Raw genomic sequence first — 13387 nt, forward strand, 5'->3', positions numbered from 1 at the left:
ACTGTGAAAAAGCCCAGCGACTCGAACCAGGGACCTTTCGCATGTGAGGTGCGCATGATAACCACTACACTACACAAGCAGACACACTTGCCGGCTTGCTTCATGTGGCTATGCATTGTACTGGAACCACCACACTATGGAAACAGACACACCTGCTTGCTTTATGTGGCTATGCATTGGACTGGGATGCAAGGATGAGGGCCAATGTTCATGACGCTCAAAGCTGAGCCTTCCGGAACACAATCTCTTCCCTTGGAAGAAAGGAACTGGGATCACTTTCATTCCAAGAGGTGATTTCAGAACTGGACCCGAAATTACCATGGAGAAGCACTGTGCATTTAATGTTCCTACGAGCACTGCTGCTCCAGCACAGAAAAGCAGTTGCAAAGAAATCTCGCATACCTTCATGATGCTGAACCGTCTCGACGCCAGTATAAAGCATGTATTGCATTGCAACATGACATCTTACAAGAGTGAAAAGCAGAAATACTCCTGTTTAAAACACAGACTGAACCTCTAAAGGTAGGGGTTTGTCTGGGATTTGAACCGAGGTCCTCTCACACCCGAAGCGAGAATCATACCCCTATACCAACTAGACTGCCGCTGCATAGTCATTTGAAACATCTTCTGAAGCGTCTTTCAGAAAAGCAGGGCCATTTGGAGGCTCTCTCTCTCTAAGCGTGCCATAGCAATTGATGTTTTCTGTCAAGGATTTTTTGTTTGTCTCTAGCAAGGCAAGAGGTAGTCAAAATGCCCTGTGCCAGTGAGCTGAACTAGGGGACTGATGTGAAAAGCAGACCCTTTCTGGTAGTTGTAACCCGCTGCTAGTCATGGACCCTTGCACCTTAGATTTCCCAACCAGAAGCACTGAAGGGCCTGCTAGCTCTTGAGCCAGAGGAGCATGCCTCTTGGATTCAAGCACACTTGCTCGGTCAGCGCTCGATCAGGCGAGATTTATATTAGTGGCTCATAGGCCTGAAACACTCACCTGGGAGACGCAGGGTGGCTGATTTCCCGGAATGGCCCTTGATGGGGAAATCACCTCCTTTCCCCCGCCTCATTTCAGAATTGTGTGCTAGTCGCAAGACAGTGTTCAGGGGTTCATGGGTACTGCCTACTCCCAGCTGCCTCTCTGTCTTCTTCATGTAAATTGCAAGTCACGAGGAGGCACCATTGCCAATATGCTCCGCCCACCTAACCAAGAAACCTAGTTTGAGCTTGTCTGCCTGTGTTGTTGCAGGGGCAGAGTCTTCTTTGCCCAAAAGGTGGCAGGAGAGCCTCACTTCAAACGATAGAATCAACTGCTTAAGTAGAAACCAGCATGGTAGTTACTGTCATAAAGTGCAGCTCTAACAGAAGGTGTGCCTGAGACGCCCCTTCCAGTAATACACAGAATTTTGATTGAGGGCCCAGCCGATGGGTTGGTGGATTTCTCCTCACATGCCACAGCAGCTTCCAAAGATAGTGGTCTGAGGAGCTGGCTCTGCAAGCAGAGCAAGATTTAAGGGAAGAAAATACACCTGTCAGAAGTGGGATTTGAACCCACGCCTCCATGAAGAGACCAGAAGGCTCAGCTTCACTGAAGATCAAGCTCTCTTGAGTCTGGCGCCTTAGACCACTCGGCCATCCTGACAGCCAAAACAGTGTGCAGGTCGGACTCTTCAGTCTGCACTTGTTGATTTTGCCGCTTGCAATGTTCCTATCAAAGTCACAGCTTTAAAGGCCCCACAATATAACATGGCCAAGAAAAAAAAAAAAAAACAGAACAAGAAACAATGCACAAGCACGACCACCGAGGGATGCAGATAACTTTTTAGCGTCCTGCAATAGTAAAGCACGTTTTACACAGGTCACAAGTTTTTAAAGGTCATTTCTGTCTAAGTGTGCATTGAGAGAGACTGAGGTTTTAGGGAGCAAACACAAAAGCTGCTGCTGCCAAGTGTTTCTGTCCGGTCTCAAACCGGTGACTTTTCGCGTGTGAGGCGAACGTGATAACCACTACACTACAGAAACAAGCTTGCTGATTTTACTGAAGGAGCACAGTTCCCCTCATATGTTTGCACGATTTCCTCTATACTTTATCAGCAGTTGCTCGGAATGCGAGGGGTAAGTGTGAAAATTGCAGCGGTGTCGGCCAGCATGCATACACTCAGACGTCCTGAAAAATCCCATAGCTGCGGGCAGAGACAGACAAATATCTGATGCCTAAATGCCAGGAAGGAGAGCCTGTGAAATCATCACACAGGGCGCACTGAGAGCAAGCAGGAAGGAAGCAAAGGCATTGTAATCCATTTTTCGCCTGAGGCAAAAAATATGTTTTGCGCAACAATGCTTCGAGTAAAATGAGAAATGTTGAGGGGTTGTGTATTTTGAGCAGGATTTGATTGTTTTCCGCTAAAATGGGCTCGTCCGGGATTTGAACCCGGGACCTCTCGCACCCTAAGCGAGAATCATACCCCTAGACCAACGAGCCTGGGCACAGAAATGCAACGGCTCCGACCCTGCTCGGAGGATTGGTGACAGAGAGTGGGAGACTACATCCCAAAGCAAGAAACTGCACATGGTGCTCTCTTTTGCAGTACGACTAGAGTCATTTGCATGGTCTTCATCGAACATGACATAAAAAGCCTCTATCCTTTAGACATTTTGGCCCAGATTTACAAGAAAATGACTAAGCGCGACGCTGTGCCAAATTTACAAGCCCCACGTGCCGTCATTTTCAAAATGCAGGAAAGCGCCGTATTTAGTAGAATACAGCGCACCCCTGTGCTTCCCCCTGCGCCAGCTCTAAATTAGCTGCTGAGCGCCAACGCAGCCGTTCTTGCACCATGGTACAAGGATGACTGCGTTGAGGGGGAAATTGTTTTTGTGCAGGAAGGGACACCTTCCTGCCCAAAAAAAAAATCTTCAATGGTGATTTGCTCTTACTTCTATGTGTGCTGCAGAATGCATCACACATAGCAAGAGCAAAAACAAGGAGAAATGAAAACATTTCTCCTCAGTGCGCCACTCTAACGACACCCCTGGGATGGCGTTGGATTTTGGCGCTGACGCAGATTTACGCCAACTCCTAAATCTGGAGCAGCATCAAAATGCTATGGTGTTGCTGTGGCACACTCCCAACAACACCCATTGCACGCCCCTTCCAGGGAACGCGCTGCGTGCTAAGGGGCCGTATTTACAAGGTGGTGTTAAGCCACAAAAAGTGGCTGAACGCCATCTTGTAAATACCGCGCAGTGCATAGTGCCACCGGGGCGTCACTAAAAGTGATGCTCCGGTGGCGATAGGGCCTTGTAAGTCTGGCACTTTATTTGCTCAAGGTGTGTGTTCTTGGTGAGGGCAGGAAAGCTATTTTCGCTCTCGTACCTTCCTTCCTTGGCTGGCTTGAATGCTGTAGGCTCAGGCTTCATTGCAAAGGTCAAACAGTGAGCAACTGACTGCCGTAAGCTGGCGCAACTCCTCTTGGTGAGCTGTGACAGATGCCCCAGGAGCGTAGTACCTCACGATGGTGAGGGATAGACACAGTCTCTTTTATCTCAGCTTGCCTGTCAGGTGAGGCAGGAAATGCAAATACTGTGAAAAAGCCCAGCGACTCGAACCAGGGACCTTTCGCATGTGAGGTGCGCATGATAACCACTACACTACACAAGCAGACACACTTGCCGGCTTGCTTCATGTGGCTATGCATTGTACTGGAACCACCACACTATGGAAACAGACACACCTGCTTGCTTTATGTGGCTATGCATTGGACTGGGATGCAAGGATGAGGGCCAATGTTCATGACGCTCAAAGCTGAGCCTTCCGGAACACAATCTCTTCCCTTGGAAGAAAGGAACTGGGATCACTTTCATTCCAAGAGGTGATTTCAGAACTGGACCCGAAATTACCATGGAGAAGCACTGTGCATTTAATGTTCCTACGAGCACTGCTGCTCCAGCACAGAAAAGCAGTTGCAAAGAAATCTCGCATACCTTCATGATGCTGAACCGTCTCGACGCCAGTATAAAGCATGTATTGCATTGCAACATGACATCTTACAAGAGTGAAAAGCAGAAATACTCCTGTTTAAAACACAGACTGAACCTCTAAAGGTAGGGGTTTGTCTGGGATTTGAACCGAGGTCCTCTCACACCCGAAGCGAGAATCATACCCCTATACCAACTAGACTGCCGCTGCATAGTCATTTGAAACATCTTCTGAAGCGTCTTTCAGAAAAGCAGGGCCATTTGGAGGCTCTCTCTCTCTAAGCGTGCCATAGCAATTGATGTTTTCTGTCAAGGATTTTTTGTTTGTCTCTAGCAAGGCAAGAGGTAGTCAAAATGCCCTGTGCCAGTGAGCTGAACTAGGGGACTGATGTGAAAAGCAGACCCTTTCTGGTAGTTGTAACCCGCTGCTAGTCATGGACCCTTGCACCTTAGATTTCCCAACCAGAAGCACTGAAGGGCCTGCTAGCTCTTGAGCCAGAGGAGCATGCCTCTTGGATTCAAGCACACTTGCTCGGTCAGCGCTCGATCAGGCTCGATCAGGCGAGATTTATATTAGTGGCTCATAGGCCTGAAACACTCACCTGGGAGACGCAGGGTGGCTGATTTCCCGGAATGGCCCTTGATGGGGAAATCACCTCCTTTCCCCCGCCTCATTTCAGAATTGTGTGCTAGTCGCAAGACAGTGTTCAGGGGTTCATGGGTACTGCCTACTCCCAGCTGCCTCTCTGTCTTCTTCATGTAAATTGCAAGTCACGAAGAGGCACCATTGCCAATATGCTCCGCCCACCTAACCAAGAAACCTAGTTTGAGCTTGTCTGCCTGTGTTGTTGCAGGGGCAGAGTCTTCTTTGCCCAAAAGGTGGCAGGAGAGCCTCACTTCAAACGATAGAATCAACTGCTTAAGTAGAAACCAGCATGGTAGTTACTGTCATAAAGTGCAGCTCTAACAGAAGGTGTGCCTGAGACGCCCCTTCCAGTAATACACAGAATTTTGATTGAGGGCCCAGCCGATGGGTTGGTGGATTTCTCCTCACATGCCACAGCAGCTTCCAAAGATAGTGGTCTGAGGAGCTGGCTCTGCAAGCAGAGCAAGATTTAAGGGAAGAAAATACACCTGTCAGAAGTGGGATTTGAACCCACGCCTCCATGAAGAGACCAGAAGGCTCAGCTTCACTGAAGATCAAGCTCTCTTGAGTCTGGCGCCTTAGACCACTCGGCCATCCTGACAGCCAAAACAGTGTGCAGGTCGGACTCTTCAGTCTGCACTTGTTGATTTTGCCGCTTGCAATGTTCCTATCAAAGTCACAGCTTTAAAGGCCCCACAATATAACATGGCCAAGAAAAAAAAAAAAAACAGAACAAGAAACAATGCACATGCACGACCACCGAGGGATGCAGATAACTTTTTAGCGTCCTGCAATAGTAAAGCACGTTTTACACAGGTCACAAGTTTTTAAAGGTCATTTCTGTCTAAGTGTGCATTGAGAGAGACTGAGGTTTTAGGGAGCAAACACAAAAGCTGCTGCTGCCAAGTGTTTCTGCCCGGTCTCAAACCAGGGACTTTTCGCGTGTGAGGCGAACGTGATAACCACTACACTACAGAAACAAGCTTGCTGATTTGACTGAAGGAGCACAGTTCCCCTCATATGTTTGCACGATTTCCTCTATACTTTATCAGCAGTTGCTCGGAATGCGAGGGGTAAGTGTGAAAATTGCAGCGGTGTCGGCCAGCATGCATACACTCAGACGTCCTGAAAAATCCCATAGCTGCGGGCAGAGACAGACAAATATCTGATGCCTAAATGCCAGGAAGGAGAGCCTGTGAAATCATCACACAGGGCGCACTGAGAGCAAGCAGGAAGGAAGCAAAGGCATTGTAATCCATTTTTCGCCTGAGGCAAAAAATATGTTTTGCGCAACAATGCTTCGAGTAAAATGAGAAATGTTGAGGGGTTGTGTATTTTGAGCAGGATTTGATTGTTTTCCGCTAAAATGGGCTCGTCCGGGATTTGAACCCGGGACCTCTCGCACCCTAAGCGAGAATCATACCCCTAGACCAACGAGCCTGGGCACAGAAATGCAACGGCTCCGACCCTGCTCGGAGGATTGGTGACAGAGAGTGGGAGACTACATCCCAAAGCAAGAAACTGCACATGGTGCTCTCTTTTGCAGTACGACTAGAGTCATTTGCATGGTCTTCATCGAACATGACATAAAAAGCCTCTATCCTTTAGACATTTTGGCCCAGATTTACAAGAAAATGACTAAGCGCGACGCTGTGCCAAATTTGCAAGCCCCACGTGCCGTCATTTTCAAAATGCAGGAAAGCGCCGTATTTAGTAGAATACAGCGCACCCCTGTGCTTCCCCCTGCGCCAGCTCTAAATTAGCTGCTGAGCGCCAACGCAGCCGTTCTTGCACCATGGTACAAGGATGACTGCGTTGAGGGGGAAATTGTTTTTGTGCAGGAAGGGACACCTTCCTGCCCAAAAAAAAAATCTTCAATGGTGATTTGCTCTTACTTCTATGTGTGCTGCAGAATGCATCACACATAGCAAGAGCAAAAACAAGGACAAATGAAAACATTTCTCCTCAGTGCGCCACTCTAACGACACCCCTGGGATGGCGTTGGATTTTGGCGCTGACGCAGATTTACGCCAACTCCTAAATCTGGAGCAGCATCAAAATGCTATGGTGTTGCTGTGGCACACTCCCAACAACACCCATTGCACGCCCCTTCCAGGGAACGCGCTGCGTGCTAAGGGGCCGTATTTACAAGGTGGTGTTAAGCCACAAAAAGTGGCTGAACGCCATCTTGTAAATACCGCGCAGTGCATAGTGCCACCGGGGCGTCACTAAAAGTGATGCTCCGGTGGCGATAGGGCCTTGTAAGTCTGGCACTTTATTTGCTCAAGGTGTGTGTTCTTGGTGAGGGCAGGAAAGCTATTTTCGCTCTCGTACCTTCCTTCCTTGGCTGGCTTGAATGCTGTAGGCTCAGGCTTCATTGCAAAGGTCAAACAGTGAGCAACTGACTGCCGTAAGCTGGCGCAACTCCTCTTGGTGAGCTGTGACAGATGCCCCAGGAGCGTAGTACCTCACGATGGTGAGGGATAGACACAGTCTCTTTTATCTCAGCTTGCCTGTCAGGTGAGGCAGGAAATGCAAATACTGTGAAAAAGCCCAGCGACTCGAACCAGGGACCTTTCGCATGTGAGGTGCGCATGATAACCACTACACTACACAAGCAGACACACTTGCCGGCTTGCTTCATGTGGCTATGCATTGTACTGGAACCACCACACTATGGAAACAGACACACCTGCTTGCTTTATGTGGCTATGCATTGGACTGGGATGCAAGGATGAGGGCCAATGTTCATGACGCTCAAAGCTGAGCCTTCCGGAACACAATCTCTTCCCTTGGAAGAAAGGAACTGGGATCACTTTCATTCCAAGAGGTGATTTCAGAACTGGACCCGAAATTACCATGGAGAAGCACTGTGCATTTAATGTTCCTACGAGCACTGCTGCTCCAGCACAGAAAAGCAGTTGCAAAGAAATCTCGCATACCTTCATGATGCTGAACCGTCTCGACGCCAGTATAAAGCATGTATTGCATTGCAACATGACATCTTACAAGAGTGAAAAGCAGAAATACTCCTGTTTAAAACACAGACTGAACCTATAAAGGTAGGGGTTTGTCTGGGATTTGAACCGAGGTCCTCTCACACCCGAAGCGAGAATCATACCCCTATACCAACTAGACTGCCGCTGCATAGTCATTTGAAACATCTTCTGAAGCGTCTTTCAGAAAAGCAGGGCCATTTGGAGGCTCTCTCTCTCTAAGCGTGCCATAGCAATTGATGTTTTCTGTCAAGGATTTTTTGTTTGTCTCTAGCAAGGCAAGAGGTAGTCAAAATGCCCTGTGCCAGTGAGCTGAACTAGGGGACTGATGTGAAAAGCAGACCCTTTCTGGTAGTTGTAACCCGCTGCTAGTCATGGACCCTTGCACCTTAGATTTCCCAACCAGAAGCACTGAAGGGCCTGCTAGCTCTTGAGCCAGAGGAGCATGCCTCTTGGATTCAAGCACACTTGCTCGGTCAGCGCTCGATCAGGCGAGATTTATATTAGTGGCTCATAGGCCTGAAACACTCACCTGGGAGACGCAGGGTGGCTGATTTCCCGGAATGGCCCTTGATGGGGAAATCACCTCCTTTCCCCCGCCTCATTTCAGAATTGTGTGCTAGTCGCAAGACAGTGTTCAGGGGTTCATGGGTACTGCCTACTCCCAGCTGCCTCTCTGTCTTCTTCATGTAAATTGCAAGTCACGAGGAGGCACCATTGCCAATATGCTCCGCCCACCTAACCAAGAAACCTAGTTTGAGCTTGTCTGCCTGTGTTGTTGCAGGGGCAGAGTCTTCTTTGCCCAAAAGGTGGCAGGAGAGCCTCACTTCAAACGATAGAATCAACTGCTTAAGTAGAAACCAGCATGGTAGTTACTGTCATAAAGTGCAGCTCTAACAGAAGGTGTGCCTGAGACGCCCCTTCCAGTAATACACAGAATTTTGATTGAGGGCCCAGCCAATGGGTTGGTGGATTTCTCCTCACATGCCACAGCAGCTTCCAAAGATAGTGGTCTGAGGAGCTGGCTCTGCAAGCAGAGCAAGATTTAAGGGAAGAAAATACACCTGTCAGAAGTGGGATTTGAACCCACGCCTCCATGAAGAGACCAGAAGGCTCAGCTTCACTGAAGATCAAGCTCTCTTGAGTCTGGCGCCTTAGACCACTCGGCCATCCTGACAGCCAAAACAGTGTGCAGGTCGGACTCTTCAGTCTGCACTTGTTGATTTTGCCGCTTGCAATGTTCCTATCAAAGTCACAGCTTTAAAGGCCCCACAATATAACATGGCCAAGAAAAAAAAAAAAAAACAGAACAAGAAACAATGCACAAGCACGACCACCGAGGGATGCAGATAACTTTTTAGCGTCCTGCAATAGTAAAGCACGTTTTACACAGGTCACAAGTTTTTAAAGGTCATTTCTGTCTAAGTGTGCATTGAGAGAGACTGAGGTTTTAGGGAGCAAACACAAAAGCTGCTGCTGCCAAGTGTTTCTGTCCGGTCTCAAACCGGTGACTTTTCGCGTGTGAGGCGAACGTGATAACCACTACACTACAGAAACAAGCTTGCTGATTTTACTGAAGGAGCACAGTTCCCCTCATATGTTTGCACGATTTCCTCTATACTTTATCAGCAGTTGCTCGGAATGCGAGGGGTAAGTGTGAAAATTGCAGCGGTGTCGGCCAGCATGCATACACTCAGACGTCCTGAAAAATCCCATAGCTGCGGGCAGAGACAGACAAATATCTGATGCCTAAATGCCAGGAAGGAGAGCCTGTGAAATCATCACACAGGGCGCACTGAGAGCAAGCAGGAAGGAAGCAAAGGCATTGTAATCCATTTTTCGCCTGAGGCAAAAAATATGTTTTGCGCAACAATGCTTCGAGTAAAATGAGAAATGTTGAGGGGTTGTGTATTTTGAGCAGGATTTGATTGTTTTCCGCTAAAATGGGCTCGTCCGGGATTTGAACCCGGGACCTCTCGCACCCTAAGCGAGAATCATACCCCTAGACCAACGAGCCTGGGCACAGAAATGCAACGGCTCCGACCCTGCTCGGAGGATTGGTGACAGAGAGTGGGAGACTACATCCCAAAGCAAGAAACTGCACATGGTGCTCTCTTTTGCAGTACGACTAGAGTCATTTGCATGGTCTTCATCGAACATGACATAAAAAGCCTCTATCCTTTAGACATTTTGGCCCAGATTTACAAGAAAATGACTAAGCGCGACGCTGTGCCAAATTTACAAGCCCCACGTGCCGTCATTTTCAAAATGCAGGAAAGCGCCGTATTTAGTAGAATACAGCGCACCCCTGTGCTTCCCCCTGCGCCAGCTCTAAATTAGCTGCTGAGCGCCAACGCAGCCGTTCTTGCACCATGGTACAAGGATGACTGCGTTGAGGGGGAAATTGTTTTTGTGCAGGAAGGGACACCTTCCTGCCCAAAAAAAAAATCTTCAATGGTGATTTGCTCTTACTTCTATGTGTGCTGCAGAATGCATCACACATAGCAAGAGCAAAAACAAGGAGAAATGAAAACATTTCTCCTCAGTGCGCCACTCTAACGACACCCCTGGGATGGCGTTGGATTTTGGCGCTGACGCAGATTTACGCCAACTCCTAAATCTGGAGCAGCATCAAAATGCTATGGTGTTGCTGTGGCACACTCCCAACAACACCCATTGCACGCCCCTTCCAGGGAACGCGCTGCGTGCTAAGGGGCCGTATTTACAAGGTGGTGTTAAGCCACAAAAAGTGGCTGAACGCCATCTTGTAAATACCGCGCAGTGCATAGTGCCACCGGGGCGTCACTAAAAGTGATGCTCCGGTGGCGATAGGGCCTTGTAAGTCTGGCACTTTATTTGCTCAAGGTGTGTGTTCTTGGTGAGGGCAGGAAAGCTATTTTCGCTCTCGTACCTTCCTTCCTTGGCTGGCTTGAATGCTGTAGGCTCAGGCTTCATTGCAAAGGTCAAACAGTGAGCAACTGACTGCCGTAAGCTGGCGCAACTCCTCTTGGTGAGCTGTGACAGATGCCCCAGGAGCGTAGTACCTCACAATGGTGAGGGATAGACACAGTCTCTTTTATCTCAGCTTGCCTGTCAGGTGAGGCAGGAAATGCAAATACTGTGAAAAAGCCCAGCGACTCGAACCAGGGACCTTTCGCATGTGAGGTGCGCATGATAACCACTACACTACACAAGCAGACACACTTGCCGGCTTGCTTCATGTGGCTATGCATTGTACTGGAACCACCACACTATGGAAACAGACACACCTGCTTGCTTTATGTGGCTATGCATTGGACTGGGATGCAAGGATGAGGGCCAATGTTCATGACGCTCAAAGCTGAGCCTTCCGGAACACAATCTCTTCCCTTGGAAGAAAGGAACTGGGATCACTTTCATTCCAAGAGGTGATTTCAGAACTGGACCCGAAATTACCATGGAGAAGCACTGTGCATTTAATGTTCCTACGAGCACTGCTGCTCCAGCACAGAAAAGCAGTTGCAAAGAAATCTCGCATACCTTCATGATGCTGAACCGTCTCGACGCCAGTATAAAGCATGTATTGCATTGCAACATGACATCTTACAAGAGTGAAAAGCAGAAATACTCCTGTTTAAAACACAGACTGAACCTCTAAAGGTAGGGGTTTGTCTGGGATTTGAACCGAGGTCCTCTCACACCCGAAGCGAGAATCATACCCCTATACCAACTAGACTGCCGCTGCATAGTCATTTGAAACATCTTCTGAAGCGTCTTTCAGAAAAGCAGGGCCATTTGGAGGCTCTCTCTCTCTAAGCGTGCCATAGCAATTGATGTTTTCTGTCAAGGATTTTTTGTTTGTCTCTAGCAAGGCAAGAGGTAGTCAAAATGCCCTGTGCCAGTGAGCTGAACTAGGGGACTGATGTGAAAAGCAGACCCTTTCTGGTAGTTGTAACCCGCTGCTAGTCATGGACCCTTGCACCTTAGATTTCCCAACCAGAAGCACTGAAGGGCCTGCTAGCTCTTGAGCCAGAGGAGCATGCCTCTTGGATTCAAGCACACTTGCTCGGTCAGCGCTCGATCAGGCTCGATCAGGCGAGATTTATATTAGTGGCTCATAGGCCTGAAACACTCACCTGGGAGACGCAGGGTGGCTGATTTCCCGGAATGGCCCTTGATGGGGAAATCACCTCCTTTCCCCCGCCTCATTTCAGAATTGTGTGCTAGTCGCAAGACAGTGTTCAGGGGTTCATGGGTACTGCCTACTCCCAGCTGCCTCTCTGTCTTCTTCATGTAAATTGCAAGTCACGAAGAGGCACCATTGCCAATATGCTCCGCCCACCTAACCAAGAAACCTAGTTTGAGCTTGTCTGCCTGTGTTGTTGCAGGGGCAGAGTCTTCTTTGCCCAAAAGGTGGCAGGAGAGCCTCACTTCAAACGATAGAATCAACTGCTTAAGTAGAAACCAGCATGGTAGTTACTGTCATAAAGTGCAGCTCTAACAGAAGGTGTGCCTGAGACGCCCCTTCCAGTAATACACAGAATTTTGATTGAGGGCCCAGCCGATGGGTTGGTGGATTTCTCCTCACATGCCACAGCAGCTTCCAAAGATAGTGGTCTGAGGAGCTGGCTCTGCAAGCAGAGCAAGATTTAAGGGAAGAAAATACACCTGTCAGAAGTGGGATTTGAACCCACGCCTCCATGAAGAGACCAGAAGGCTCAGCTTCACTGAAGATCAAGCTCTCTTGAGTCTGGCGCCTTAGACCACTCGGCCATCCTGACAGCCAAAACAGTGTGCAGGTCGGACTCTTCAGTCTGCACTTGTTGATTTTGCCGCTTGCAATGTTCCTATCAAAGTCACAGCTTTAAAGGCCCCACAATATAACATGGCCAAGAAAAAAAAAAAAAACAGAACAAGAAACAATGCACATGCACGACCACCGAGGGATGCAGATAACTTTTTAGCGTCCTGCAATAGTAAAGCACGTTTTACACAGGTCACAAGTTTTTAAAGGTCATTTCTGTCTAAGTGTGCATTGAGAGAGACTGAGGTTTTAGGGAGCAAACACAAAAGCTGCTGCTGCCAAGTGTTTCTGCCCGGTCTCAAACCAGGGACTTTTCGCGTGTGAGGCGAACGTGATAACCACTACACTACAGAAACAAGCTTGCTGATTTGACTGAAGGAGCACAGTTCCCCTCATATGTTTGCACGATTTCCTCTATACTTTATCAGCAGTTGCTCGGAATGCAAGGGGTAAGTGTGAAAATTGCAGCGGTGTCGGCCAGCATGCATACACTCAGACGTCCTGAAAAATCCCATAGCTGCGGGCAGAGACAGACAAATATCTGATGCCTAAATGCCAGGAAGGAGAGCCTGTGAAATCATCACACAGGGCGCACTGAGAGCAAGCAGGAAGGAAGCAAAGGCATTGTAATCCATTTTTCGCCTGAGGCAAAAAATATGTTTTGCGCAACAATGCTTCGAGTAAAATGAGAAATGTTGAGGGGTTGTGTATTTTGAGCAGGATTTGATTGTTTTCCGCTAAAATGGGCTCGTCCGGGATTTGAACCCGGGACCTCTCGCACCCTAAGCGAGAATCATACCCCTAGACCAACGAGCCTGGGCACAGAAATGCAACGGCTCCGACCCTGCTCGGAGGATTGGTGACAGAGAGTGGGAGACTACATCCCAAAGCAAGAAACTGCACATGGTGCTCTCTTTTGCAGTACGACTAGAGTCATTTGCATGGTCTTCATCGAACATGACATAAAAAGCCTCTATCCTTTAGACATTTTGG

The 13387-nt window shown here is 48.4% G+C and overlaps 8 non-coding genes across 8 annotated transcripts; all 8 read right to left on the reverse strand.

Annotated features, from left to right (window-relative positions):
- Window positions 1-1521: 1521 nt before the first annotated feature.
- Window positions 1522-1633, reverse strand: TRNAL-CAA (transfer RNA leucine (anticodon CAA)). The gene is made up of 2 exons: window positions 1596-1633; window positions 1522-1567 (listed from the first exon to the last, which is right to left on the reverse strand). It is a non-coding gene; the product is annotated as a tRNA-Leu (tRNA).
- Window positions 1634-2401: 768 nt separating this feature from the next.
- On the reverse strand, window positions 2402-2473 carry TRNAP-AGG (transfer RNA proline (anticodon AGG)). Its single transcript has one exon. It is a non-coding gene; the product is annotated as a tRNA-Pro (tRNA).
- A 2631-nt stretch (window positions 2474-5104) lies between these two features.
- Window positions 5105-5216, reverse strand: TRNAL-CAA (transfer RNA leucine (anticodon CAA)). The gene is made up of 2 exons: window positions 5179-5216; window positions 5105-5150 (listed from the first exon to the last, which is right to left on the reverse strand). It is a non-coding gene; the product is annotated as a tRNA-Leu (tRNA).
- A 767-nt stretch (window positions 5217-5983) lies between these two features.
- Window positions 5984-6055, reverse strand: TRNAP-AGG (transfer RNA proline (anticodon AGG)). Its single transcript has one exon. It is a non-coding gene; the product is annotated as a tRNA-Pro (tRNA).
- Window positions 6056-8676: 2621 nt separating this feature from the next.
- Window positions 8677-8788, reverse strand: TRNAL-CAA (transfer RNA leucine (anticodon CAA)). The gene is made up of 2 exons: window positions 8751-8788; window positions 8677-8722 (listed from the first exon to the last, which is right to left on the reverse strand). It is a non-coding gene; the product is annotated as a tRNA-Leu (tRNA).
- Window positions 8789-9556: 768 nt separating this feature from the next.
- On the reverse strand, window positions 9557-9628 carry TRNAP-AGG (transfer RNA proline (anticodon AGG)). The gene has a single exon. It is a non-coding gene; the product is annotated as a tRNA-Pro (tRNA).
- A 2631-nt stretch (window positions 9629-12259) lies between these two features.
- On the reverse strand, window positions 12260-12371 carry TRNAL-CAA (transfer RNA leucine (anticodon CAA)). Its single transcript has 2 exons — window positions 12334-12371; window positions 12260-12305 (listed from the first exon to the last, which is right to left on the reverse strand). It is a non-coding gene; the product is annotated as a tRNA-Leu (tRNA).
- Window positions 12372-13138: 767 nt separating this feature from the next.
- On the reverse strand, window positions 13139-13210 carry TRNAP-AGG (transfer RNA proline (anticodon AGG)). Its single transcript has one exon. It is a non-coding gene; the product is annotated as a tRNA-Pro (tRNA).
- Window positions 13211-13387: the final 177 nt, after the last annotated feature.

Source organism: Pleurodeles waltl, unplaced genomic scaffold, assembly GCF_031143425.1.
Source record: "Pleurodeles waltl isolate 20211129_DDA unplaced genomic scaffold, aPleWal1.hap1.20221129 scaffold_72, whole genome shotgun sequence".
Lineage (NCBI taxonomy): Eukaryota > Metazoa > Chordata > Amphibia > Caudata > Salamandridae > Pleurodeles > Pleurodeles waltl.